Source organism: Lygodium microphyllum, chromosome 1, assembly GCF_053477565.2.
Source record: "Lygodium microphyllum isolate KBCC chromosome 1, Lygodium_microphyllum_v1.1.10, whole genome shotgun sequence".
Taxonomy (NCBI): Eukaryota; Viridiplantae; Streptophyta; class Polypodiopsida; order Schizaeales; family Lygodiaceae; genus Lygodium; species Lygodium microphyllum.
The window spans coordinates 26254908-26278924 of NC_141135.1; the positions used below are offsets into that span (position 1 = coordinate 26254908).

At 45.6% G+C, this 24017-nt stretch overlaps 1 protein-coding gene across 8 annotated transcripts in view; it reads left to right on the forward strand.

Moving 5' to 3' along the window:
- LOC148040930 (uncharacterized) overlaps positions 1 to 24017 on the forward strand; it is a 191294-nt gene that overhangs the window by 125548 nt on the left and 41729 nt on the right. The gene's annotated exons all lie outside the window — the stretch shown is intronic.

Sequence of the window (24017 nt, forward strand, 5' to 3'; positions counted from 1 at the left end):
AGACTGGATATTTGGGACTCGTGCCTTGGAGTCCTTAATATCTATGCCCCTACGGAGGTTAGGCACGCAGCAGGTTCTGGGTGGCTATCGTGGAAGGACTACCAGAGGTGGACGCCATAGATGCCCACGGTAGGAGTGGAGGTGTGTGCACCTCTATTGGTCCGAGTCTTACGGCTTGTGTTCGAGACCACAGGACGATAGAGGCAGGGAGGGTGCTATGGATCAGACTGGATATTTGGGACTCGTGCCTTGGAGTCCTTAATATCTATGCCCCTACGGAGGTTAGGGCACACAGCAGGTTCTGGGTGGCTATCGCGGAAGGACTACCAGAGGTGGAATGATGGATTGTTGGAGGAGACTTCAACAACTTGGAGGCTTTGGAGGACCAGCAGGGCAAAAGGAGAAACTACCATGGCATGGTCGGGGAGGAGCAGGAGGCATGGGAGGTGTTTCTACTGGCAGTAGCAGCACGCGATGCCGAGAGAGACCGTGCCTTCCACAGGAGGAAGAGGTCGCTGGACTTCTCTTGGGGATATAGGCGGCTAGGTAGAGTCCTGCTTGAGCGGTTGGACAGGTTTTATGTGGGAGAGTGGGGAGGCTCTCGGGGATGCCAGATTGGGCAGTTGGCGGGACACCACGTTGATCATTGCCTGGTTCTCCTGACACTAGATTACCCAACATGTGCCCTAGATACACGATCTTGTCGGATCCCTGACTCAATCTATAGGAGGGAGGAGGTGACGAGACAGATAGAGCAGATTTGGACCAAAGAGTGGGGCAGGAGGGGTCAGATCGCAGAGGAGGTTTGCAGAGGCCCTAGCTGAGTTGAGTAGAATCTGCCAAGAGGCACTTCGGCGGGACCTTGCAGCCACGCAGAGATTATTACAAGTGGCACCAAGGGATCCCACTCTCCACGCACAGGAGAAGAGTGCGTGAGCAGCCATTGCTGGCCTAGAGGGCAAGCGCTCTGAGTTCTCTTTCCACACCTCAACAGCTTTCTGGGCGCGGAAGGGGGACATGATGTGTAGGGAGTTTTTTTAGGTGCACCAGCCTCACACCTTAGGAGTGCAGATACGCAGCCTGCGAGATCAGTATGGGGGGACCCGTTCTAGCCTAGACGAGGTGATGGAGATTGCCACCGACTACTATAGTCGCCTCTTCCAGCAGGAGACAGCCTTAGCCAGAGGACAGCGATGTAGACATTAGGTCTGGGATAACATCCCGTCCCTTGTCATAGAGGAGATGGGACGCTCCCTTCCAGCACCCTTCACAAAGAAGGAAGTAGAGGAGGCTTTCCATACACAGGATCGGCAAAAATGCGTGGGAGAGGATGGCCTCTCTAAGGCTTTCTTCACTACCTTTTGGGAAGTGGTGAAGGACCCCCTACTGTTAACCTTTCACGAGATTTTCACTTTAGGACACATGCCGGGGAGTCTATTGGCAAGCCTTATCAGTGTTCTTCCCAAAAGGGGAGACCGGTTGGAGCTTTCCTAGTGGAGACCGATCACCTTACTGTCAGTGGCCTATAAGGCACTGGCAAAGATGATTGGTAGGCGACTACGCCCCTTGCTTCCAAACATCATCCATGACACACAGACAAGCTTTGTCCAGGATAGGATTTACACTCTCACACTTCCTCCCTCAAGCACACACAAGCAAGCAAGAGAAGAGAAGAAGGTGAGTCTCTTATTGCCACACACGAAAGAATGACCTCTCATTCATCTTTTGAACTTCATATACAAAGTCCTAAATCCCCTTTGGATGGTCATCCCCTTTTTACATGACCGGCCATAGCCTAGGCCCTTTTTTTATCATTGTTCTCTTATCTTTCTGGCTTCCTTCCAACCGCCCATCTACATTTACAATTTGCACGGGTCAGAGCCCGGCGCTCTTAAAATAAATCATGGTGCGCTTTGTGCTCTTCTAGAAAAGTATTGACTTGCACTTTTTCTTGTGTGCCTCTCCTTGATTTAGGACTTTTTCACACTTCTTGTGTTTCCTGATTTTTCTTGGCGCACCTTCGTTCTCCATTCCGCTTTTTCCTTGGCCTTGTCTTCTGCTTTAGATTTTTTGGATTTTCCACCTTGTTCGTCTGAGGGTTAACATTACCCCCCTCCTAGTTGAGTGCCAGTCCCAAGGCACTTGTTGGGTGGTGAGTTGGACGGTGTTGCTGGGATAGCCAGATGGCTTTTTAAGTTTGTATATAAGCTGTGTTGGGAGGTGGGTTGGAGGGATCTATGGAACTGGAAGGTTCTTGAGTTGGGAATGAACCCTAGTGTTGGAGGGATTTATGGATTGCTGAGGACCTTCCACTCACTCTGCTGTGCTGTTGAAGGTGGCGGGGGATGTTGCCGCAGGGGAAGGCAGCAACAGGAGGGGAAGAGGGCCGATGGGGGGGGGGGGGGGGGGATGCTTGTTTACACGGTGGGGGGGGAGTGTGGGACACCGCCATAGTCCACCTCGCGTCTATTTGTCCATCCTGATGGTGTGTAGTTTAGTTAAGCACCACTTAGTTTTTTTTTTCATCTTTCAGTCTTTGACAGTAAGGTAGGGGGATCAGGCCAATAGGCAGAAGAAGAGGGCGGTTTCAAGAGGGGGGGCGGGGGGTGGGGGGGGGAGAGTTGGCAAAAGTTGGGAAAGCAGACGGACGTGGGAGATGCAAAGACAATGCTGGGGGGAGGGACATGCCAGGGAGTAGCGCCCTAGGGAGGGGATTCGGTGGGAGGAGTAGATAGAGTAGAGGCGGGGAAGGAGGCGGAGTAGAGGTGGGGGAGGAGGCGGCGGGCAATTAGTGCGGGGGGAGAAGGTGGGGGAGAGGTAGACGGGGCAAAGGTGGGGGAGTAGACGGATCAGAGGTGGGGGGGGGGGGGGGGGAAGGTAGAGGGCACATATTGTACTGGGGAGGGAGCGGGGGAGTAGACGGGGCAGAGACGGGGGACCACGAGTAGTAGGCGGGGAGGAGGAATGATGGCGGGCGGAGCAGCAGTAGCTTACGCGACGGCGAGCTAAGAAAAAAGATTTCCTCAAGGTTGTTGGATTAGCCACTAAAAGATTTGTTGGGGCCTTTGTTTGTACCTGAAAAGAAAAGAAGATGCACTACCTGGGGATATGATCCATTGTTGTGTGGTGCTTTGTGCTTATGCTAGTGGGACTGGGAGCAAGCCTGGGCGTTGCCGCTGACGTGAGGACTTAGTTTGTGCATGAAGGAGGTGCGGTGCGTGTAGCTTAGGGTGATAGGTTTGACCATAGGCGAGTGTTACCTCCCTAGGTGTGTCCTGCCCTTGATGTGCCCTAAGCATGAAGTGGGGGATCACAATGAGGCTAGGGGGTTAGGAACGGAGCTGGTCAACCGGGGCCACCGGATGCACCTAACTTAAGAACTCCTAGATGGAATGACTGTGATTGATGTGCAACTTGTGGTGGCTACGTGTGATATCTTTTCCTTTTTCTTTTCTTTTCTTGTTTCTTTCATTATTTTTTTTGAATAAACAATTTCTTGAATTCAGTGAAGTAGTACAAGATAACAGATTCATTTTCTAGGTTCATGGGTGTGGGATGGGAGGTTGGGGGCTTTAATGATTTGCTAAGGAAGTGTGTACTTAGGATATACCCTTTTTTGGCGTATTCTAACGTGGAGAGGTGTGGTGGACAAGAATGGATGGCTACGTTTGGTGAATTGGCTGACGTTCATGTCCTCAAGGAGGGCCATGCAAAAGGATGGGAGTAAAGCAGCGCACAGCATTAGCCGAGTCATGGGGCACCCATCTATTCCCGCATTAATGTTAGAAAAGAGCGGTGGAAGATGGTACTTTGCCGGTGCAAGGGGTTGCTTGAGGAGAGTCCTAAGTAATCTAATATAATTACATGTTGCTACAAAGACAAGGTCTGGACAAGAGGAGAATTCCATTAGGAAATGGGCCATGGAGTCCCATAGATCTTGTTCTGAGAAGACAAGCGCCTCCTCTGGTTTTGTGGCGTTGATGTTGTAGATCTTCGGAAAGTCGTATTGGCCATAGATGTGAGGGCCAAAATCTACTCCCACCCTCCGAGGATATGGTAGATAGGTCGGGTTGTTCCATTCAAAGGGTAGGGAGCCACAAAACGACATCCACGTGTCTACGTTGCCGTTTCAAACTCTTCTCCTCCACTTAGGCTGGGATTCGTAGCCTCTCACCGTGTGGGGTACCACCTCAACCTTGTTTTCCCACTAATCTGGGGATTCTATCCCCCAAGCTGTTGGATTTTTCTCTATTTTAGCAAGCTATCTTTCACCAAGCCTTCTTCCCATGGTTATTACCTCCGTTACTACTTCGGTGGATAGTACTTTGCTCAAGCCTGTTGGATATCGGAAGGTGAAGTTGAAGGTGCGGCGGTGATTCTTCCATTGCTCCCACACCGACATGTCTGTATTCTAGTTCATGGGTAAGCATTCCCTTTCTAGTGGGATGGATGGCTGTGGAACTACAAGCGGTTGTGCTTAAGCTCTTTTGTGTGCTTGATCTAACATTTTGGCCCTCTTCTTTTTCGCTTCTGCCTTTCTTTCCACTGTGGCATCTTGTTCTTGAGGGGGCTCTGGTTGTGGTGAGGGGGGTGGTGGGATCCACTCCTCATCTTATTGCGTTCCCTCATGGCTTGACCCTATCCCTATCTCCTGGGGTTGTCGTTCTTGAAGTTCCAAGGCGTCAATCTCCCCTGGTGTTAAGCGTGCTCCAAACCGATTCTCTTGCTGATCTTGACCGATCGGGTTGAGACTTGCATCTTGGACCTGGGAGCACAACCCTTTTTCGATCGCCTTGTGGGCTATTTCTAGTTTTCTTTTAAGCACATCAACTGCCTCCTCCTCCTCAGAGAGTGTGACGTCTAAGATCGTGCTGAGCAAGGCACGTTATTGGATTTCGAGACTAGCTTGAGTGGTGCCTGCCCTATCTTCTGTTAATATTCAGCCTCCCTCTGCAAGGGCCAAGCGGCTCGCTAGATTCTTCACTTGCTTGTCGCTCGTCTTCCCATTTCCTTGCCTTCTTTTTTATTTCTTCCTGGCCCTTGCTTGCCTTTGTGACAGGGCCACTATCACCGGCTCTTGCCTTTTCCACTTTTATACAAGGTCCTCTTTTTCTTTTGTTAGGTGCTTGATCTTCTCCTCTAGTGTTGCTCGTTCCTCCCTTTGTCGTTGCATTCCATGTTCTACTTCTTCTCTCTTTTTTTTCCATTCTTCCTACTCGTGCTCTCTCTGCTTCCAGCGCGGCGAGCTCTTCCATGCCCTCTTGGAGTTTTTTCACCTGTGCTTCGAGCTCTGACTGTTGTAGAACAAGGAGCTTGTATTCCCTTTGCATTGCGACCAGCTCCTGGTTCTCTTCCTCTAGTATTTTTCGGCAGTGCTCTTCGTCATCTTCCTTGGCCCTTAGTTTTTCTTTTAGCGAGTGGATTTCTTTTTGTTGCAAGGCTAGTTGGCGGGTCTTCTCTAATTGGAAGGCATTTGACATTTTCTTTTTTTTTTTCAGCTTCACCATTGCCGCTCTCTTCTCCTTGTTTGCCCTTTCTGTAAAATATTACATGGTGCAGCGAACAGAATCTGAGAAAGAGATAGAGAGTACACAACAGATAAGAGGAGAATCAGTAAATTCTTTTAACTCCAAACAATTGATACAAAGATGGCTCTGTCCACCCGTGCACTTCCACTGTGTGAAGCTTAGATGGTGATCTAGACAGAAGATAGGTGAAGAGCATAAGGCTAGCTGGAACAACAACTTTGACTGGGTGAAAGATGAGTGATTGATGGCTGTGAAGGGGTTTATCTTTTATAGCCTGCGAAGGCTGTGAGGTTGGCCTGACCGACCTACCATATAAGCCTCCACTAGTCGGCTAGGGAATATTCCAAGGAATATTCTCTTTACCATCGGGCTCCATGCAATGCGTCTCGAGTTGCTACCAAGTTAACCACTCCGTCTAACCCAAAGATTAGACCCACAACGGTCACCTTTTTGCCATCCAGTCACATAGACCTCATCTGATATACAAGTCAGGACTCAATCAATGTCCGGGCTCACATTTGGTTTCTCCTCATAATGGGGGCCTTACAGTTTTAAGCACCATGGATCATTGGTAGCACCTAATGAGGGTGGGGCATTGATCATATCTAACACTTTCTACTGAGCGTAGAGCTTCCTAACATGCTCGTCTTGGTCTGTGGCCTGTGGCTCCGTGGTGGTAGCATCTACCTTTGGTCGCTTGGGTCCTTGTTGAGATTCGGCGTCTACAACACCCGATCTTTTCACTCCTGTCATTGGGGTTCTCGCACTAGAGGTGTGCATTGGGGTATGTGCCTTATCGACCAAGAACTCCACCCATGCCATGAGGTTGTTGGCGTCCACTGTGGTTGGGGTGCTTGGTGTTGTTGTGATGGTCGGGGTATTGGGCAAGGGGATAGACGGGGTTGGGTGGAGTGCGGCTTTGCCCTTCTCTTTAGGGACGGGTGGAGGTAAGTCTTCTGACGCTTGGGCATTGGTTCCTAGCCTTTCCTCCCTAGGTGGGCTCATTGCTGCTAGTTTCTGCTGCTTGCACTGCTATTCTATGGACATGTGCACAGCTTGTGCCAAGTCCTCCTCTTCTTTCCTTCTCAACTCCTCTTGCTTAGCAGCTTTCTCCTCCTCTCTTCCTCGGCTCTTTTTGACTCAGCCTTGGCTTTACGTAGGTCCGCTTCCTTTTTTTTCTTCCTCTCTTCCTCCTGCTTCTTCTTTGTTGTCTTCTTTTTAGGTGTCTTCGCCTTCCTTTTGTTGGATTGAGCTTCTCGCTCTCCCTCTTCTTCACTAACTGTCCTCTCACTTGATGGTCCTTTGTTGTGACGAGGAGGTGACCTCTCAGGCGTTTCATCTGATCCCTCTTCTCCCTCTTGAACCTCTTTTATTGCCTCTCAGATAAGGGCGGTCAAGACTCCTCCATACCCTATGAATGAGGCCTTGGACAAGGGCTTCTTCTTGTCAATTCCCTTTGATGCTGGGGATTCTCCACCCGTGCCAGTTTGCTTTCAAGGTCGAGTGTCTTGGTTGATTGGTCTATTGTTTTCCTGACATAGCCGCTCGAGTCCACTTTATGCAACAAATGAGCTGCCATGCTCTCCAGCATGGGCACGCTTATCCTATGCATGAGCGAATTGTATCTTAGGCTGGAGAAGAGGGCATGGATCACCTTTGCTTGCAATCTAACCTCCGCGTTGGGAATGTCCTAGATACTTATGCCATCATTTGTTAAGACATTTTCCTTCTTCATCCCGAGCATGGTATAGACATCTCTTTTATGCCTCTTCTCCACCTTTGGTTCCAACCCCAATGCCTTTTCCACTAAGGCCTTGTTGAGTGGGACCTGCACCTGCTTGATTCCTTGCCTACTTGCCAAGGATACTGTCCCACTCTCCTTATTAGGGTCATACGCCCTTAGGAATTCCACACACCTAGTGTGGTCAGAACTTTTCGATATACGTGGCGAAGTTGCACGGATCCACAATCCTCCTGACGGCTTTCTCGCTGGTCACCACCCCTTTGATGTTGTGGATGCTCCTAAACCTGAGTTGGTTGTACGCTCGATTTTCAAGGGATAGGCCGTACTTCGCTCTTTCCTCTTCCGTGAAGGGGGTAGGCAATGGGCTCAGTCTTGCTGCAACATCTTCAACTCCTGTCATAAGCCATGGTTTGCCATTAGTGCTTTTCCAAATAGTTACTCAATGAAAGAAAAGACTTCATGCTTGGTAGATTAACTTATTTTTAGTATAGAATTAGACTTTTTCCTTCAAGTAGTCTAAGTCTATTGCTTTCAAATTTTATTGTCAATTCCTCAGTCACAAGTTGCTTTGTTTTACCCCTGAGATCGCTCATGTGTGATTTTCCTTTATGGCTTTCCTTATGTGTTTGGTTTGTTTCACCTCCTTTATAGTTTTTCTTATGTGTTTGGTCTGTTTCACCTTATCTTCCCTTCTTTGAATTGAGAAGAATCCTTCCTAGGATTAAAGGGTTAGAGGATGAAGAGCATTCAACACATAATCTTAGTGCTTTACCTTCACATGAGCCAGGCGTAGAAATTCGGATTATACTCGAAATTAGCATAGCTATCCATGTCGAAAGGGCAGATGCCTACGTGCATAATGTAAGTGAGGACGTTAAGCAAGAAGTCACCAGTGTCCACTCGACTAGCGACATGCAACTCCTCCTCAGTGAGGATGCGATCTAAATTAGGATATCCCTCAATGTGTTCTTCTAGGGGTCGGTTACGAATGGAAGTCAACACCCTATAGAAAGTTGGAGTGACATAGGTTGGGTCATATTCAGATGCCTTGATTACGTGTCATTGTTCAGCGTTGGTCATTATTTGGCATCCCTCTAGCTCCCATTTCAGGCGTAAAGCGTACCATTTTCACAAGGAGTCGTAGTCGGTAAGGTGTTTCAACTTCTCGATTTCTTGGTTTGTGGCCATGATTGTATTCTTTCTATACGACGAAATGAGACACTGCTTGATTGCTTGCTCTTGGGATATCTCAATTGCAATTAACTCCTAAGCTGATTTCAGAAGCCTTAACGAATACAAATTCCGACTCCTTCCAAGAGCGATGGAGTGTTCGTACTTCTGTTGCTATAGGTTCTTCCAAGAGGCCTGAGTCTAGTTAATCGTAGCTTTGGCCAAGGTCATGAAAGTAGCATCCAAGTGTCTGAGGCAAGCAACCAAGTCATCCCCCATATTTTCAGCTAAGTTTCTGGCCAAGGTTAGAATTGATTGTCCGGTGGGTGGTTGAGGCTTAATAGGACTAGAGAGTTTAGCAGCTAATAGTCGCAGTTTGGATGGCTCTTTAGGTTGGAGCTTGGCCTCACATTCGATGGGCTTGATGGGAGTTGCAGTTGTCATGCTACTAGATGCATTTGAGATTTGAGTATCATCAGCGCTAGAGTTGGGCATTTTGCTAGTAGCAGGTTGCGATTTTGGACGATAGATTGGTTTAGGCCCTGCTGAGCTAGACTTTGGAGGTTCTATGGACTTAGTGGCCTGATGCTCTCGTGCTGTGACTGTCTCTGGCATGATGTTTCGTGTGGTCAAGCTTGAGGGTGACATTTGAGTAGGGCCTTTGGTTGTTTTGGCTTTAGGTAGCCAAATCCAAGTGTTATCCGTATAGTAGCCTTGGGTGTGCAATAAGGCCTTAGGGACCCATTGTGTCCTGACCGTACATTGATGTTTATAGTTTCGTCTTAGCTTCCTAGGTTTCCAGTGCGGATCATTAGCTTGGCAAGACCATGGTTTTTATTCCCAGGTTGTGCTCTTTGTTTAGGTACCCATTTGAACTGGGTTTCATGGGCATCAATGTTGGTTCCAGTGGGTTGCTGGCATCGAGGCTTGGTAGGTTGTGACGAGTCAGGACCTCCCTCCTTAGTCTTGATGGTGGGTTCCTTTTTCCAGTGGCTTCACAGTCTTGGAAAGAGTCGTACCGCCCTTGCTGAAGGCTGTAACAATGCGAACGTTGCCCATGGCTAGGTGGATATGTTGCGACTGATAGTCAACATTGCAACGAACTTGCTTCTTGAAAGTTCGTCCTAATAGCGATTTCGTGGCTGCATTCTTAGTGTTGGGCAACACATAGAATTATCCATACGTATTCAAACTCGATAGAAACTGCAACCTTGCACTTTCTAGTAGCGTGTAGGGTTGGCCTTCATAAGGGGTGAGATTAGCATTAGTGGGCTGCAACTGTGGTTTGCCAATTTGGGTCTAATGGTCATAAGCCAAGATATTAAAATCAACTTCCTTATTAATCAATGCGTTGATGGTGCATGTGTGTTTAGCAGTGACCGTCATGCATAGGTAAGCTGGTGGTAGTGCTTCCTCATCCTCACTGTCCACCTCAGTGATAGTGGCTACTCGTACGTGGACAGGGGGTGCTAGTATTAGGGGCTCATGCAATGGGTGCGTGGGAGGGAAATACTTATTTATGTGGCTACCATTAAAGAAGCCTATGCCCTCACCCTCTAGGGTTTCTAGTTCGATGCTATCAGTTTGGCTAATGGTTTGAACCTTAAAAGGTCCTAGCCCCCGAAACTTCAGCTTTTGCTTACATCCTTTGACTGAGTATAGTAGTACTAAGTCACCCTGTTTGAAGCTGCGGTGCTTGACATGCTTGTCAAACCGGATTTTGTGTATTTTCTTCTCGCATATGAGCGTATGGGTGGCTAGAAGCCGGGTTTTCATTAAGCGTTCGAGTTCAATCAAACATTCCGTCCATGCCCCCTTCCCACCCCATCTTTCTTGACGGGTGATCCTGAGGCTTGGTACGAAGAATTCCAAGGAAAGGATTGCCTTAGTACCATATGTTAATCTAAAGGGATCTGTCCTATAGCCGTCTTGTAAGCGGTGCAGTAGGCCCACAAGACCGCCATCAATTTATTATCCCAATCACTGCATGAAGCAGAGACGACCTTGGTCAGGACATTTACTAGGATTTTATTTGTTGATTTAGCTTGACTATTTGCCTATGGGTAATAAGGTGAGGATTTTCGATGGATGATTAGAAAGGAGGACAAGAGGTGAGCTATTACTTCGTTGATGACATGTGTGCCCTGGTCACTAACTAGTTCGATGGGGCAGCCGAATCGTGAGATCACTTGCTCCCATAGGAACTTAGCAGTGGTCCTAGCGTCATTCTTTCTCGTAGCTCGTGCTTTCGCCCATTTGGTTAGATAGTCAGTGGCCACAACGATGTATTTAGCTTGTGAATATTATGCCCGAGACTAATGGGTCTGATGAAGTCAATCCCCCATTTCTCGAAAGATTGTCGTACAATAATTGGGGTTAGCTTCATGCGATTTTTACAAATAGGGACTTTAGTTCATTGGCACTCATCACAATGCTTCAGGAATCCTATCATATCGGAAGAGGATACCACAACAGGGATTGCAGTACTTTGCGAGCTGTCGCGTCTCCGTTGAAATGTCCTCTGATTTTTCCTTATGCCTCTGTCAGTACGTCATGTATCTCATGCTCACACACGCATCTGCGCAGTAACCCGTCTTGTCCCAGCTTGTAAAGTTGGCCAGCTATCAACTGATAGGGTTGGATTTTCAGGATAAGCCGCCTAAGTCGAGCCTTTCCTATCGGTCGTTCCGGTAGTCCGTGTTCAAGCACTTAAACTATGTCATCTATCCAATATGGCATCGTATGAACTCTAAACAAATCTTTTTCACTGGATAAGCAGAATAGATGCGCGTCTGACAGTTCGTCCACCATGCCTTGTCCAGCCACTTCTCCCGTGTGGATGCGAGATAGATGGTCAGCCATGTAATGTTGTTTCCCCTTAGCCACCATCACGGAGAATATGTCCAATCAGGGGCTCGTAGTATTGGTGCTGTGGTTAGAGCCTTTTTTAGTTCCTCATACGCGCGTTGTCATTCCTCTGTCCATTCAAATATTTTCAACAGCTTGTATAGAGGTCTAGCAATCAATGAATAGTTTAATACAAACCGTCAATAATACCCTGTATGTCTTAAAAAGCATTGAACACCCTTGTAATCAGTTGGGGGTGGAAGATCGACAATGACCTTGATCTGCGAGGAATCTGTGGCAATGCCATTCTTTGACACCATGTGTCCTAGGATACATTCATGCTTCACCCTGAACTGGCACTTCAAGGGGTTTAATGAGAGGCGGTATAGCCAACATCATTAAAAGACCGCTCGGAGCGTGTCTAAGTGTTCTCGCTAAGTAGAGTGAACACACAAGTTATCCATGAAGACCTCTAACTCCTTTCTCAACATGTCTTTGAATATTATATACATCAGTCGTTGAAAAGTGGTTGGCGCATTAGTCAATCTAAAAGGCATGACTATGTAGGCAAAGAATCCCCATTCAATGGTGAATGCAGTCTTATGCCTATCGTTAGGATGCACTTGCACGTGATTGTATCTAGAGAAACCGTCCAGAAAACCGTAGGTCTCTTTGTCAACTACTCTCTCAAGCATGTGCTTGGTGTACGGCAGTGGGTAGTTATCTCTCTTTGTAGCTGTGTTTACCTTCTTGTAATTGACACACACTCTAATCTTCCCATTCTTCTTTAGTACGATGACTATGGGCGAGACCCAGTCTGTGTGTTCAATTTTGTAGATGAATCCCGCTCTCATCAGTTTGTTAATTTCTTCCTTAACAACGTGAGTGTGCTTTAGATTCATGGGATACGGTCGCTGCTTGATAGGCGTTGCATCAGATGTCATGGGTATGTTGTGAGCCACCATACTCGGATCTACTCCTTTGAGTTCTTCTAGGGACCAAGCAAAGATGTCTATATACTCTTGCAGGAGAGTAATGAGACTTCCTTCCTCTTGCTCAGCCAAGTCATGTGCTATAAAGATAGGTTGTGCGGTCTCCCTCTCTCTGGCTAAATAGACCTCCTTGACCTTGGCAGGTCCGTCGATTGGTTTGTTTGCTTGCCCCTGTCGTTTGACTTCCAACAAGATCACCACTCTGTCTCCCTTTTTTAACTTTGTGAATCGTTTTGGCAGACCTTGCGGTTTTCGTTGTTGGTCTGTCCGCATTTTTTTGTTCGGTGACTGCCATTCCTCCTTTAATTGTTGGCGTCGTAGGTGGACAGGTAAGTCCCCCTTAGTGCGTCTAGTCTTGGGAGACCGAGGTATTTCTGGGTTACTATCTAAGTTGACTTCCGATTTGGAATTGAACTCTCTGTCTTCGCTAGAAGAGGGGCTTTCTCTTGTTGGTCGTAGCTCAGAAGGTGAGTCCGTTTGCAGCACTGGTGCGTCACTTGGTTGGGCTAGGCCTGCCTACTCGTAGTCGATTGCACCTGTGTGCTCCAACCAAGTTCGATCGCAGCCCTTGTGTCTAACTCCTTTCTCTACTCTAAGTGCACTCTGCTTGCTTGCCCCTGTCATTTGGCTCCCAGCAAGATCACGACCCTATCTCCCTTTTTGAACTTTGTGATTCGTTTTGGCAGGTCTTGTGGTTTTCGTTGTTCGTCTGTCCGTATTTCTTTGTTCTGCGCCTGTCGTTCCTCCTTTAATCGTCGGCGTTGTAGGTGGATGGGTAAGTCCCCCTTAGTGCGTCTAGTCTTGGGAGACCGAGGTATTTATGGGTCACTATTTGAGATGACTTCCGATTTGGAATTGAACTCTCCGTCTTCGCTAGAAGAGGGGCTCTCTCGTGGTGGTCGTAGCTCAGAAGGTGAGTTCCTTTGCAGTAGTGGTGCGTCACTTGGTTGGGCTAGGCCTACCTACTCATAGTCGATTGCACCCGTGTGCTCCAACCAAGTTTGATCGCAGTCATTGTGTCAAACTCCTTTCTCTACTCTAAGTGCACTCTGCTTGCATGGTCTGGGATCTACTCGTATTTGTTCGATTATATGCACCCCCTAGTGTCGTACTCTAGGGTATTGATTTCCCTTTTGCTCTCATCATTGAAGGAACAACAGTCCTTATATTCATTGTCATAGCTATCTTTGTCCGGTTGCTGTGCATTCTCCTAGTTCTGATAATTATCTTTTTGTTGGTTGAGGATTACGGCCCAATTGTACTTCAAGTTTAAATCGTGTACCTTGGACCATCGCCAGTAAGGCTTATCCAAGAGATCCTTGAGTGGCTTAGGATTCGTTGTTGGATTGCTAGCCACCTTGTTGGTTAAGTATCCTAGGATCTCCAGGAGCTTTCGTCTATTGTTTGGGACTTGGAATGCAACAGGGTTGGGCCTTCCACGTAGGCTTCCAATCATTGTGCAGACTGGCACTAAAGGTATGTCCTTGAGCTTGCCAGTTGCCTTGATGGCTTGTTTGTACTCCTCAGTATCTGAGAACGGTAGGTCAATAGTAGCAAAAACATGCATTCAGTCTCGCTTGTCCTTAGGGCGCGGGATATACTTGGTAAGGGCCCCATAGGATCCCCTAGTCTGGTCCGTTGCCCTTCAACATGGTGGAGATGACATCTAGGTCAATTGGCGTAGTCTTCCAAGTGTCCATCTCTACTCTTACAGCTTTTGTTCGATTACCTAAGAAGATAAGACCATTGTCCCAGTCTTCTACGACTCTCACGTTGCGCATCCAAGGTCAGCCTAGCAGGATGTCATAGTCCACTCCCTTTATGACTATGAAGTCAACAGAGAATTGGATTCCTGTAATCTTCACTGGCCAATTTTTCAATACTTCAAACGGTTTCACCTTCATTCCATTTGCTAGCATGACGTTAAATCTAGCGGTCTGGCCTAGCACACTCACTCTTGCTGTTGTGTCCACGATCCCCTTTTTGGTGATGTCCCCTAGTACTAAGACTGCATGCATTTCCGAGCCTTCTCAAAAGGCATTGATGTCCAAAGATTTAGGCATGGAGTGCAGTGTTAGACTTGGTATTTTGGTTTCTGCATCGTGCTCAAGGAAGTCTGTGGCAATTGGCTCATTTGGTTCTTCAACCCACTGCTTTAGCTCTAGCCATAGCGTTGGGTGCTGCCTTAGTAGGTCGCCTAAGCTCAGAGTTATCGAGGTGGTCACCAGTGTATTGAGGAGGTTGCTAGTCACTTGCCTCTCTCCTAGGTCTGCGGTTCTTGGCCAATGGCCTTGATTGTCTTGTTGGCCTGTAACATCTAGGCTTTGTCTAGGGGACCCACCTTGTGGTGCCATTGCCTCCCTTGATCTTGGTCGTGGGAGAGAGATTGGCATGCTTATGCTTGAGAGATCATTGATCTCGTCTTCTAGTATGGGCTTAGCGTCTTTTAGGTGCTCCTGGGCCTCCTTCACCCATTCTTTTACCTTCTTAATGGCTTCGAGTTGGCATTTCAGGTTGGGGTACTCCCCAACCTTAGCACTTTCCTTTTCAGCTGACTGAGGAGTCGACTTTTCTTCCTCTGTGTCAATGACTTTCCTTCCAACAGATAGTGTCGTGGTACTTTTGGTTTTGAGGGTGACCTTAGTGTCTGGTCTTTTCTTCCTTCGTCTCTGACTCTTCCTTCCAACTGAGGTTGCGTCCAAGTTGCTAGGCCTTGGCGATGATATGCCCGCCTGCTTCATGTGTGCGTGGGTTATGACATGCAATGGGATAGACGTGGCCTCCCCATCGAGTGTCTCGACACCGAACAACCCCAATGGAACCGATGGCTCGTTTGCCGAACTAGAGGATGGCCTCCGCCTAGGATAATCAACAAAGAGATGAGTGATTCCACACTCAGCACATCTTAGGTCCACCTTATCTCTATTTGCTTGCTCCCTCTTGGGGCAGCGCGAGGAAATATGTCCGGAGGGGTGACCGCAAGTCCAACACACGATCAGCTCTTAGGCTTGCTCTGCTAGGCCTCTGCCTCTCCCTCTACCTAACGCCATCACCAGTATTGGTCGATAGTCTATGAGGATAGGTTGTCTTTCTCATTGTATGATATGTATGGGCTTACATAAGGCTTGTCGTTGCATGGCTCATCCACATAGTGGACAGAAGTATCACGAGGTGGATGGGTCACGTAGGGTCCAGGCGGTCTAGGGATTCATAAAGGATTTATTTGCATCCTAGGGATGTTCGGTTTAGCGTCATTAGGTGCCGGGAGAGCCAATGGGGCTCCCCTTCCAAAGAAATTCGGTGGCCTGTTCGCAAGGTAGGGTTGACCATAAGGTTGTGGGTATGGAAGCCTCTGACGTAATCGATAATGCATGGTGTTATGGCTGATGAACCTACCACAATGAGCACAAGGTCGTGGCCTAGGGTCCTGATACTTAGCTGGCAAGTGGTTCCGCTGCAATGCACACATTGGACGTGTGGGCGCGTTGGTCGTTTCATCATCTCCTGTAGTTTGGCTATGTCCATTCTAATCTCTCCTAGTTTTTGTCCCGACTCAATGCCCTTCCCTTTGTTGAGAGTGCTTGGGTTTGCTCTCTCACTCGGCATTGAGGCTCTCTCGAAACTCTTGGCATTGGACTCTTCTTGATTCGAGCCTCTAGAGCCTCTTTCTTTGAGCTGGTCAATCACTCTAATAGCTTCTTCAAAGACCCTTGCCAGTGCGTCTCACTACATGCTTGAGTTGCCGGCCAAGGCTTTGTAGAGCTCTTTGCTTCATATTCTGTTAATGAATACCATGGATACTGCCCTTTCAGTTAGTCTCTCGCCCATGGGAATTCTCTTGAAGAGGCTCCTCACATGGGTCACATAATCTTGAATATCCTCTCTCTTTCTGCTTGATGTTCATGAGCCGCACTTACAGGTTATCAGAGTATCAAGCCATTGAAATCGGCGCGCTCCGCAGCATCTAGACTTGTATACCAGGTCTGGCCTTTGTTGCCTAAGCATAGTCCAAAGGCTTGGGAGTGTTGAGTAGGATCATTGAGACCGTTGGCCTTGCAGACCTACTCAAATTGCTCCACAAAGTTGTATGGGTCGTCGATTACTTGGTATTTGTCTAGCTGCTTTGCTACCATGGGGATTTTCGATGTACTCCCCATAGCCCACAGTCCGCTGGACAGAATGTATGGTATGGGTCTGCACCCAGTGTGTACCAGTCCCCGTTCCAGAGCTGACCTGCACGAGCAGTCAGCACTGCCGCTCGTGTCTGCTACCCTTGGATCACGTTATCGGAGGGGTTTTTGTCGAAAGGTCAAATCCACCGGGGATCAGAGGTAGAAGGAAGTAGAGATAGGAGATGGAAAATAAGAAAGAGAATACACAAGTGGTAAACACTACAAAAACAAATCACAATGAATTGAATCAATATGTATTGAAAGAACCTGGAATCTTCGCACTACTCAGAAGCAATCTTGAGGCATTAGTTCTCCTGGAGCTCCTTCGTAGGACAAAACGTGCATCAAAATTCCAGCTCCTTCTTTACTGCTCGGAACCCAAATCTGATGGCTTTGTTGGCCTCGAAAGGGGGGTAAAACCTCAGGACACACCTGCTCACGGATCTCCCAGATCACTTCTTCTTCTTTCACTTCAATCTGCAGTTTTTAGCCTATTTACAACAATCGTAACGCGCGCGATTTCGTCAATTTGTCATTTTTTATGAAAAATCTCCTAACTGGCTGAAAAAGCAACTTTCTTTTTACATGCCATCCTAATCTAGAAGCTTTTCTAACTTTTTCGGATTTTTACAATAAACAATATCAAATATAGGCTCAAATTATCCAAAAATCTAGTATTTTTGGATAATCCATGCAACTCACACTAATACTAATGACTCAGATCACATTGACTCTCTAGATCAATAAAGAAGTCGGATGATGATGCATTTCATACTTTTTCACACTCAGTCCTCATAACATCACGACATCCACTCCCTCTGAACCTATACATCCTCTGGTATGTGCCAAAATCCTAGTTGTCACCGGATTCTAAGTCCTCCTCATCCTTTGTAACCATATCCTCTTCTATATCTTCCTGGCTAGCCTCTGTATCATGACCACTATATTCTTCTAATTCTCGCAACTCATAGGTAGTAGATTCTCGCCTTTTGAATAATTCGATTCTTTTCCCTGCTACTACCGGAAGTTTGATGGCTGTCCCATCCAGCTCATTTAATGCATAAGTAGCATTATCAAACACCTGTCTTACCACATAGGGTCCAAACCATCTTTTGGAAACTTTACGCATGGCACTATGCTGGTTATCTAAACTGCTATCATAAACCAATACCCAATCCCCATCTTGTATGGTTCTTGGTCTCAGTCTATGTCTTTTGTCAAACCATTTCTTGTTCTGTATCCTTGCTGCCCTTAACTTTGCAATTGCTGCCTCTATGTCTTTTGACTTTCTTTCCAACTGTCTAATGCGTAAGGCCAATAACTCCTCTCGATTCAACTCCTCCTCCCAAGGTAACGCACTCCATGTGACTGTCACCTCTTCTATCGGCATGATAGGTTTTTGACCATACATCAATTTTGCAGGCATATATCCTATAACAGCACTATGAGTTGTTCTGTCAGCCCACAAAGCATAAGGGAGCAATTCTTTTACCTTCTCTCCACATGCTTTTGCCAATGCATTCACAATAGGTGGATGACCTCTTTCACTTTTGCCATTTCCTTCAGGGTTATAGGCTGATGTTAAAGCAAGTTTTATCCCCAATCATGCAAAGAAATCATGAGCTTCATCTGCATCCAACTCACCTCTATCTGCTGTAATTTTTTCCACACAGCCATACCGACAAAAGATCTCTTCTAAGAGAAAAGCACACACAACATTTGTTGTCTTAGTACATAAAGCTTTCCCTTCCACTTGATTAGTCAAGTCTTCACGAGCAAGCACAAGATACCTCATTTGCCAAAGACCTTAGGCATTGTGACCAAATCCACCACCCACTTAAAATGAAGAGACAATGGATATGTGGATTGCAATCCATCCCGATGTCTCACAGTTGAATACATTTGACATGTCGTACATGTTTCCACAAAGTGAGCAACATCCTTATACATACCCTACCACCAATATCTTTCTTTGATCTTTGTAAAAGTATCCCAAACACCTCTATGACCAGCCCATAAGTTTTCATGAAATTCTTGCATAACAGTTACTTGTGAAGCTCTATCACCCAAAACTCGCAATGGCATACCCTATTTCTTTTTAGCATGTTTCTATAAATATCCATTTTTTAATAAAAATCCATAGGCTTTCCTCGTGATCTTCTTAAACTCCTCATCTGACCATTCATCTCTCTTTGTTAATGTACTAAGATATTGACCAATTAGATACAAAACATCTAAAGTGTCTTCTCTTTGTTGTCCAAGCTTCTGTTAATGCTGTAGCAATACCTTGCATTGCTAAATTCACTCTCGCAACATCATTTTCAGCCATAAGAAAGTCATCTTCTTCCTCCTCATCCATCATTCCATCTTCATTCTCATAACGTGCTTGAGATAACATGTCTGCCACTGGGTTATCTCTTCCTGCAATATGCTGAAATTCAGGGTTCAAAGATTTGATGTATGCAATCCACCGGAGCATAGCAATGTCCGGGGTAGCACAACTAGTAATCATACCCAATACCCACAAACAATTAGTCTCAATGACTACATGAGCACCCATAAAATACTCCTTATCACATTTAAGGGCTGTCACAATTCCCCATAATTCTCTTTTAACCTATGGATATCTTCTCTGTCATTCAGTCAATACTTTAGCACCAAAGCGAATTGCATATCTTTGTCCTTCCTTATCATCTTGCCCAATTGCCCATCCAATCCGGATTGGACTTGTATCAATAGTAATAATGATAGCCTTTCCATGTGAATAGTTAGCCTTTCTCAATGTAGGAGCAGATTTTAAGAGTTGCTTCAATTTCTTCATTGCTTTCTGATACTTCCTTTCCCAATGAAATTTTTGACCTTTCCTTAGAAGCTGATAAAGAGCATCGGCTACATGTGCAAAGTGAGGAATCCATATCAAATAGAACACACATGCACCCAAGAATCTACGCACCTCTCATACATTCGTGCATACATCTCGCATTCTATCAATCCCATCTATTTTTGTTGGTGATGGCCTTCACCCATAAGGCCCACACATATGCCCAACAATCAAAACCTCTTCAACTCCAAAGACAGAATTTTGTCCAGAAAGAGTTAAATGCACCTCTTCTAGACGTGTCAAAATCCTCTCACAATCCACAATATGGTCTGCAACAAACTGTCTGCATCCATGAGCATCCATCTCTTCATGCTTTTCATCCACTGCACACCCTTTGATTGGAACATCATCCAAAAAGGGCATAGTCAATTGTGGTATAAAATCCCTGAGTACCCTATTCATAGCATTTGTCATGTGTGCCACTAACTTTTTTTTACCCTGTGGGAGAGTACACATCCATACTAACCCTAAAGGAGTCTTCATGGTTGTGATATCCTTGCTTTCAATTGCGAGCTGAAACTGATCATAACCCGAGTAAAGATCACCCAAAGAATAGATCGCTCTGCCTGTAAAAGCCTCTGCAAATTCATCAACCATAGGACCTACACCCACATTTCTTATGGTCACTTTATTGACCGGTTGCATGTCTTGAATAAATCTCAAAGCCCCATTCTTTTTGGGCATAGTAAACTAACGATTTGAGTACGGGGCTGAAGAAGGCTCCAAAATATTCATGCGAATCTTTTCATTTAGTAACTCCATCAGCTTTGGCAAGTAAGCTTTAGGCACTGGAATAGGCCTAAAGTTCCATGGTACATGTGGCACAGTAAATATGACCATAGGAGAGACAACATTTGGATCCACACAACCTATTTCACTTGGCTGAAATGCAAATGCCTTCCCATGTTTAGCCAAAACAGGATAACAAACAAGAGGGCAAAAAGAAGGGCAAGTAGCCAAGATATAAGTTGCAATCTGACATTGAGACAGCTACAGATCTTAAGAAGGTTCTTGAAGAACGGATCTTAAACAGTCGGGTGGAATTTACCTTGGGAGAGGTGCTTGGCATTGCCAAGTGATAATTTCATGATGAGATCATTGACATAATTAAAAGGAAGCATCACTTTCTTGGTGATACCACCAGTGCATTGCTGCAATTTGAAGAGGAAATTGGTTTGTTGGGTATTCGGGCTGAATATGAGCATGAAGTAAGTACTGGATTATCTATGTAGGATACTACTAATCAGTGGACAACATGTGGAAAAGAGAAGAAAGTGGCTGAAAATGCATTGTCTTGTAGCAATATGCATGGTGGAGTAAGGCAAATGCAACAATATGGAGAAGAGACTCTAGGATTTATTCCTCAAAGTCACTACACAAGAAATCATTGGGCTAGAGCTACCACTGAAACGGTAGTGAAAATAGGATAGCGTGAAACTCCTTGTGTTGCTTTACTTGACCATGGATCTGAGATAAATGTCATTGAGCGTGGATTGTATGAAAATGGTGCATGGCCTGTAGACATTGATTATGGTTGGCAAATGAGGGATGCAAATAATTCTTCAGGGGAGCTCTATGCTGCATGTCCTAATGTAAAAGTAATGATTGGGCAACACTTCTTTGTGCAAGATAATTCCTCATATGCAATGATTTTAGAATAGCCCTATATTACAAGTGTGCATATGGAAACAAAGGTGCTTGATGATGGTTCTACTTATGCAAGAGTCAGAAGCAATAATGGGAGAAAAGCAGTCCAATTTCTTATTGTTTGTGTTAATCATCCTAGAAATCGAGATACGTTTCGAGAGTCTCCTTTGGTTCCAAATGCAGGGCTACAGTAGTGCTGTTCAATGGGTGTACTCGCTTCTTGATGAAATGAAGCATGTATTTACTATTGGTAATTCTCAGTTTAGAGCAAATAGTTCATGTTGGTTTAAGCCTATGGAAGCTATGTATAGGGCTGAACGCATATCTATGAAATGGGCTACTAAGAAACTGAGAGCATTGGGGTTGTTAGCTGAAAATGATGGCATTTTAGGCATCTTTTATGGGCTGAATATTACTGACACTATGACTGAAATTTTAGCAACTATATATGCAGAAAATGAGGCTAAAAACAGAGTGTTGTCAGTATGTTCTTTGGATATGTATGATGTTATAGCATTGTTTGCTTAGTAGGAAGGATTACAATGGGCTGAAGCACTTGTGGAGACAAAGTATAAGACAGTTGATAAAAAGGTGAAACCAATTGCTTTGCCACTTCCACCAGAGAGTGAGGGAATGTATGAAAAAGTGTCAAGGCAGCCAAGCTTACGGGATCCTAAAGATATAGGTCATCAGTTTACATCTGAAACATTACAGGAATTGAAAGTTGGAGCAGAAAGGTTTCTTTTGCTTGCTGAGAGAAACTGTTTTATGCGGATGAGACAGAAAAAGTAATTGCCATTCAAGATTCGGCATTTTGATAGCACTAAGGCAAGGGGAAGCCCAACAACATCAAGCACCAAAGGAAGACTTTACATTCATACTAAATCTTGTTGAGCCAACCCACCATGACAATCATTTTCCACCAAACTTGAGATTCATGCAAGCCCCAAATAATATTGGCCTTACTAGCAAGCTGATGGTGGTCCTTAAGTATAAGGTGATGCACTAGGTTAGCCAAAGCCTTTTCAAGGTGGAGTTGTCTCACAAGATCCCAAATCCTATCATGGACGATCAAAATCAAGGGCAAGGAAGGGTTCCCTAGGCTGCAATACCATCAAAAGCTGGTCCCATAAATCTCGATATCCTTGAGGGACTGGAAAAAGCCTTCTGGCAGTGTAGAAAGACATCAATCCACTACAACTCACTAGAGTGGCATCAAGAACAATTGTGCCTCCCTAGGGCCATTTCCATGCTACTGAAAATTGGGGGATGCCTCCATTCTGAGTGATGGATATAAATAAAACTTCTCAAAGCACTTATTGCTACCTAAGGCAACTCCTCCAAGGAGCAATCATTCACTCTATGGAAGCCATGGAACTAGTGGGCCTTTGGTTTATTGGACATGCCTACACTGTTGTATCATACCATCCTCATCAATTAGCTCCAACCTCAGGTGAAGAGAAGATGAAGTTAAGATTGGATTTTGACCATACCCTAGGACAGAGGACACATCTTTGGTTTTCCATATATTCTAAAGTGCAAGAGTGGCTTTTTTTTGTATTTACTAGAGAACACTCAAAACAATGATTTCAGCTCTATGGGGAGCCCAGAACATAATAGAGATAGAAATGGTCTTGAGTAGAGGATAATCATAGAATAGTGACATGGAATGGGAAATGGGAATGGGGATGGCCACAAATTGCCATTCCATGTGACTACATAGTCATATACAATAGGCATGAAACGGGAAATGGGAATGGGGAATAGGGATGGGGAACCCAAAAATGGCCATTCCCATGTGACTATGAATTATAGACACTTGTTAGATCTAGATTGGTCTCTTTTCCAAAGAAGATATCTTTCCAATGGTCTTGAGTGGAGGATAATTTTAGGCACTTCTAAGATCTAGATTGGTCTCTTTTCCAAAGGAGATATCTTACTTGGGGTGATCACAACCAACAAAGGGAGCCTTTACTTTCATACTAGAGGAGAATGAGAAACTTACCAGAGAGGTCCTAGATAAGTTAAGAGTTCACAGACTGTTCACTTTAGAGGATCAAAGTAATGCCTCACTGCTAGGCCCTAAAAAAGTCCTAAATCCTATAATAGAAGAAGGCCAGTTCAGAGATTATAGAAGTGGGACCCAATGGAGTGAGTTATGGAGTTATCCCTTTCTGGACAAAGCTTGCACATTCCCTATTTTGAATAGTTCACTAGGTTGTTGAGGAGGATGCAGAGGAATAGAATCAGAGCAGTATCAGCTCCCATCCAATATTGACATAAACGGGGCATTATTTTGCCCTTCTTTTCTAAGTTTTGGAGGAGATTGGGCTAACAACTTCAGACCTAGGAAGACCTCACTCTTCCTATGGTCAGTAGCACATACCAGCTTGGTAGTTGGCAAACGGCTTGGTTATGGTATGTTCCAATGGCCTGTACCAGATGTGGGGCCATAGGGAGATAGTTCCTTGGGTCAGAGTAGATAAGAGGTCCAACATGTGAGTTCCTTGGGTCACGGTAGATAAGAGGCCCAACATATGGATTCATGGATACCTAACGAAGTCAGTCCTTTCTCATTTTTGATCATCACTTGAGCTGCCTTGAAAATCTCACCAAAAACCTTTCTCCCTGTAGGAGTATAGGCCATGGTATTGGAGAGCCATCTCTTGAAACTTGGAAGCTAGGGCCTTGTCATGTAGAGGCTCAGGGGTGAGCTGTAGATGCTCTACAATTGGGAGGTGAAGAAAATACCATTTCTTCTGTGTGTGTTGATTTGCTGTCATCTTGGAAGTTTTGCAGTTTGATATACAAAAGACCTAACAATGTATCAAAGCTTGAGTTCGCAAGTAACATGGCAAGTTGAGGAAAGCATGCCTTTAAGTTTGTATATGTTGTGCTTGTGCTTTTATTCATGCAATTATGCACCCATATGCTGCATCAAGAAATATGTTTTTTATTCTTCGTACTCAGGCCTCTTGTATTGATCATCAATATACTTACAGCATCAAAGAGTGAAAGCCCTCTGCCTCATCATTC